The 5,477-nt window shown below is 44.2% G+C and overlaps 1 long non-coding RNA gene across 1 annotated transcript; it reads left to right on the top strand.

Annotated features, from left to right (window-relative positions):
• The first annotated feature begins 3,033 nt into the window (after positions 1–3,033).
• Positions 3,034–5,211, top strand: LOC147751040 (uncharacterized). Its single transcript, XR_015299922.1, has 3 exons — positions 3,034–3,072; positions 4,518–4,577; positions 5,166–5,211. It is a non-coding gene; the product is annotated as an uncharacterized LOC147751040 (long non-coding RNA).
• Positions 5,212–5,477: the final 266 nt, after the last annotated feature.

The raw sequence follows: 5,477 nt of genomic DNA, 5'->3' as shown, positions 1-5,477 counted from the left end.
TTTTCCCTCACCCTCCCCACACCCCCCTCTGGGCTCCCCCTGAGCCCCCCCCACACCCTCCACCCCTCAATGCTGTCAGGGCAAAGGGACATATAGTGTCCCTCGTATTGATGATGTGATGAGCGCTAGGTGATTCTCATCGTATGGCTCGACTCATGATTATTATACTCTATTCATGATCATTAAAACCATAGTTCCATCAATTATATCTGGTAATTTCAAAGCAAATTTTTATCCTTCATTTGCTATAATCAATTGTTATATCACTTACTAGCTTTTTTAGCATGCCTGCTTTCCCCCTTATTATCATATTATCATATTACATATTACAACGATTCTCTACTACACTCCTGACCAAGTGAACAGGGAAAAAAGCAGATTAAATAGTCTTTCAAATTTTCAATTTTGTTCGTAATTCATGTTTCATTGCTCATAAATCATTTATTTTTTATTTTTTATATCATAAACCTCTCAGAGAGACAACAGGAATTCTTTGGCTGCTACCTCGGAGGTAAAAAAAATAGACTGTTCTTTGTGTATAACTTTAAGTTTAGCCGGGTTTAAAAAGAATGCTTGGGCTCCTTTTGCCTGAAATGATGTAATTAGTTGTCTTAATTGCCATCTTAATTGCACCGTGGTATGACAATAGTCCGGTCGTACAAAGAACTCAATGTCTCGAACTTTGCGCTTCTTGTTAGGTCTTGCTAAGTCGTAAAGAGCTTCTCTTGCAAGAAAATTGTTCAGTGAGATCAGGATAGCTTGTGGTTTAGAGGCTGAGGCTGTATCTTGCCTTGCTTGAAACGGAAATCTGTGCGCCCTTTGAATTTCGATCTCCCACTTCCATTGACTTAGCTCAGGGAAAGCAGCAGAGAAAAGATCTATCATAAATTGGCGTGGATTTGCATTTTCTTTCCCTTCCGGTATACCCAGGACTCGGAGATTATTGCGACGAGATCTATTTTTCAAATCCACAAGTTTCCAATTAATCTCCTCTTTCAAGCCCTCCATTGATTTCAGTTGTGTGCTCTGTTGTGCCATAGAGTCTTCCATTTGTGAGATTCTGCTCTCCGTCTCTGTAACTCTTATGACTGTATCGTTAGAAATTTTCATTACTTTCCTCAAATTATTTTGTAGCTTTTTTACTGCTCCCTGGGTTCGAAGATTTTCAGTTTTAGTCTCCTCTCTGTGGTGCAACATTACTCGATATAACACTTCCAGTGTTATTTCAGGTGAATCATCAGATGAGTTGTGAGACCCAGAATTTAGAAGCATTTGAGGTGAGTTAGACCTAATTGGTCTTTGTGATATAGAGTTGGGATCAAAGTTTTCCATTTCTTCCTCTCTTCCCCATTCTGGTCTGTTCGGGGACTCCTCTGGGTCTAAGTCCTCAGAGATGCTAAGCTCTTCTTGTCCTAAACCCTCCTGCAATGACCCAGTATTTTGCACCATCTCATCTGTACTGTCAGAGTCCAATGCTTGAGATAAATCAGTCATAGAATAAAAGTTGCCTGCTGAGTCCGGGGACTCTGTATCATCACCTCGAGTCTCAACAGCGGTTGATGCCTTTTGTGTTGAGTCACAATTTTTTCCACCGCTAGACGCCCCCTTGGCAGACCCTTCAATATCTAGTTGTTTATCTAAAGTCTTCTGATTTATGTCAGGATTAACAGATTTTTTTCTGAACATAACAGGGATTTTCGGTATTGCTCCTGACCTACAACTCCCAGAATCCATCACATTTTCAGCAGCAGCACTTGGTATGGTTACGTTAAAGTTACTTAGCTGTGGAGCAGCTTGATGTACCCCTTCAGCCACAGTTAGAACAGTTGATATAGTTTCAATATTTGAGCATGAAGGGGGATTTGTACTCACATTGCTAGAAGACTGGGTATTAGCGTCTATCACAGCCACCGGCTGGATTGTATCCTGGTTTGCTGCAGTGGCAGTGTCAGCTCTTGTTTTCGGCTTCTGCTGCCGTGAAATTCCTGTCGGGTTCTTTGGCGCCATTGTAAACGGGGAGGGCTGGGAAGCTGTTACAATGTTTCCGTATCGCCCGCGTTGCTCCTTTAATGTTTGATGTTTGATGTCGGCGTGCTACAGAAGATTTCGACTCATCTCATCTCCTGCTCCTGCTCCCGCTCCTAGCGTGTTTGTGACGGGCAGTAAAGAAAAAGAAGTCGGGCCTGACCACGCCGAACGAAGGTTTCGAGGTAACTCCTCCACAAATCAAAGCGCATAACCGGGTTCGGTATATGTTTCAGCTTCACCGTTGCCGTCACCGTAGCTTTTCTCCAGTACTTCTCCCAACACTCTCGAAGCACGATTTACCTCGGACTCAGACCCAGAGAGACCAAAGACTGTACTCCTGCCGTTATTGACCTGGCACCGGCTTAATTAGCAAAGAAAATCGGCATGTCAGAGCGAGCCGCACGAGAGCCTGAACTAGCGTCTCCTCAGTCGGACTTGCAGTCCGCCATCTTGCAAGGCTGCTAATATAGAAAATCATATTATTCTCGTGTGAAGCAAAACACTCTGCTAGACTCTAAACATTTATTATAATGTGCCGGGGGCAAAAGGCAGCAGGAAGGAAAAATGGTGTTTAAACTTCTAATAAGCTCATGTCAACTTAACACAGTGTAAATGCAAGGCTCATCCCACGACAAAGGATGGGAAGAAGATACATGTGGTAAATTGATGGCGGTGGGAAGAGAGGACAAGGCACCATGGCGTACAGCAAAATCAGAATATTTAGGATGGAGGATGACACTTTAGAGACTGCCAGAAACAATTTTGCATCGTTTAGTAGTGCAGAATTACATCATAGCTACAATTGTGGATTTTTTTTGTATATGTTATAACGTCACCTGGTGTTTTATCCAGTTTGTCAACATGGCCTGGTTTACATTCGTACTCACTTAACCCATATTGTTCTAACCCTTTACAAGTCTGTTCACAAATGACGTATTGTATTCTGCCAGGCATTTGGAGACAATAATATCACGTTAGCAGTAAATACTGCCCTCTTTCAATTTTCAGGGAATGCAAGGAGCACCCGGTGAGGAAGGTGAGAAGGTATGTTCATCAGACAATGATTTGCTAGAGTGATTGAGACCATTTTGATGATGCACACTGCAAACTAAAAAAAATGTCAACTGCCATTGTGATTTATAGCCCAAACTAGAAAAAAGTCTGAGAAAATAGCAAAAGTTAAATTTTTAAGTTACATTTTTTTATGTTTGGAAGAAATTAATATCCATGTAAGGTCGAAATCTGGGCAACCTACATGTTATGCAAAATATGTTTTTCTGGCTATTGGAGTCATTTATGCCCCGGTGGGTGGCCCTCCTGCCGTCAGGTCAGCAGAGCCTATGAGCCCTGCTCCCTGGGTGGAGTACTACCCCCTACATTTAGAGATACCCGCAGGTAGGTGGGGATTGATTTTTCTGCCTTAGCCAAAGCCAGCATGCAATAACTGTGCTAAAAACAATGGAATTAATGCATTGACGCAAAGAGGGCTTATTCTCTGTGTGTGACGCCATTGCGCATTTTCCCTGTCTGGAACCATCATGCTTTGCGTAGTTAGGTAGAGAAAACCCTGACTGTCACCCCGGTCTAAAGTAGGGTGAGGCAACCATTACTTTAACCTGCTGGCTCTGTGCCGCACTGGCCATGAGGGCAGAGGTTTACTGTGCAGCGCCAGTAGGGTAAGCCCAGCGCCTCCCCGACTCTAAATATGGTTGGCGGCAAGCTAGTTTTCCTTGGCAAGACCATATCCGAGGTGCACCAAACTCAAAAGAAGCCCTATGTTGTCACATGGTACTGGTATGGTGGAAGTGCACAAATCCCTTTAAATTTTTTGTGTCGTTGTTACTTTCCTCATTAATGTCTGAACTATTCATGAGTATGGTTCAAAGCCTTCAGACCCTTGAAAGACATGACAAAATGATTCATATCACGCAAAAACAGTGCCCTCCATTTTTTCCATCAGAAACCTTGGCCTCCCTTTCAACCTGTTCCAAAATACTTCCAACATTTAATTCCGATTTTGTATCATTTAAAAAAAGACCCTTGAGCTATTGAAATGAATGCACTTGCTAAGCTTCATTTTATGATATCCACCCCTTTCCTAGATTTCCATCTTAGTACAGCAGGGCGGTGCAGTGCTTGTGAGGGGCTCTCTTCTCAGTGTCCCTGGCATGTGTGGCCAGGATCGCGTTTGTCTGTAAGTTACAAATATCTGGGGGCTGCTCCGTGGTCAATGTAAAATGAGTCACTGGTTTCTTGCCTGTTAGGGAAGGTTCACCCCTCAATCTTCATCTCCATGGAAACCTTGCTGTGATTAATAGGGAGATTGGTCACCCCACCCACATTTCCAGTTAATCAAATTATGTTTTCCATGTAGATCAAGACATGGGCGCCAGCCCTCACATAGCTCATCTCTGCCTGTTATTCATTGCTTGACATCACCTGAAAAAACATAATTTCCTATTTTTAATTCAACTCATATTTGTTTTCAGGGTGAAATAGGAATGGGTAGTCCTGGTCCCCGAGGTCCCCGAGGACTGCCCGGGCCAAGGGTAAGTCAATGTAACAAGTCGATAAGCATGAATTTATGTTTGAGGGGCATATGATATTGTCATCAATGAATCTCGGTGACAGAAATACTATCACAAGAGCCAGCGTCCATCACATTATCAGACATGAGTATGGCGAACCCTCCTACTGCGCATCTGCGGACTAGGTGCTGGTCCAGCCCCGCTGTCTGGAATCGAAGCAAGTCACCAATGAGAAGAAACCACCATCATTGTGGCAGGGGCGGCCTTAAGCATGTGCAAGCTGTGCAACTGCACAGGGCCACCCAACCCCAGGGGCTGCCACGCCGATATATATCCTTAATATAATAATCCTCTGAAGATCGATACATATTTGCATGGCGGCCCCTGGCAGGGGATTGGCTCTGTTCCACTTCTAAATACCCTGACCCCCCCCCCCTCTTCACTGGCCTCCGCATCTGCGTTCCTCCGGGGGCCCCCTACCTGTTCCTCCCGGGGCCCCCTACCTACGCTCCCTGCCCAGGGCCGCCATGAGCCTAGAGCTGCCCCTGATTGTGAAACTGTCAATGCTAAAACCTGCTAAAATGAAGTTTGTTCCCTCTTTCTCAACAGGGCGATAATGGTGCACCAGGGGCCCCCGGCCAGATTGGAGTCATGGTAAGACCGGGGTGATAGGGTGGTTGTGAAATGCATATAAATCACTCTTTTGTATCCCATGTTCTAGGACATGCTAAGGGTCTAGTGCCGGTGAGGGCTTGGTCACATTCAGGCGCTTTAACAGATCAGCTTACACAGAGATGGCAGTAGCCATGCAAGTGTGTTATATTTAGTGAAACATGTTTAACACGCATGATCCTTTAAATTCTAAGTGACCAACGTTTCTAAATTTACAAAGTAGACTTGTTCTAGTATACTTGCCATCTA

This window comes from Lissotriton vulgaris, chromosome 1_1 (assembly GCF_964263255.1).
Source record: "Lissotriton vulgaris chromosome 1_1, aLisVul1.2, whole genome shotgun sequence".
Lineage (NCBI taxonomy): Eukaryota > Metazoa > Chordata > Amphibia > Caudata > Salamandridae > Lissotriton > Lissotriton vulgaris.
The sequence above is the reverse complement of the archived record's forward strand: the minus strand, read 5'-3'. Positions and strand labels throughout refer to the sequence as shown.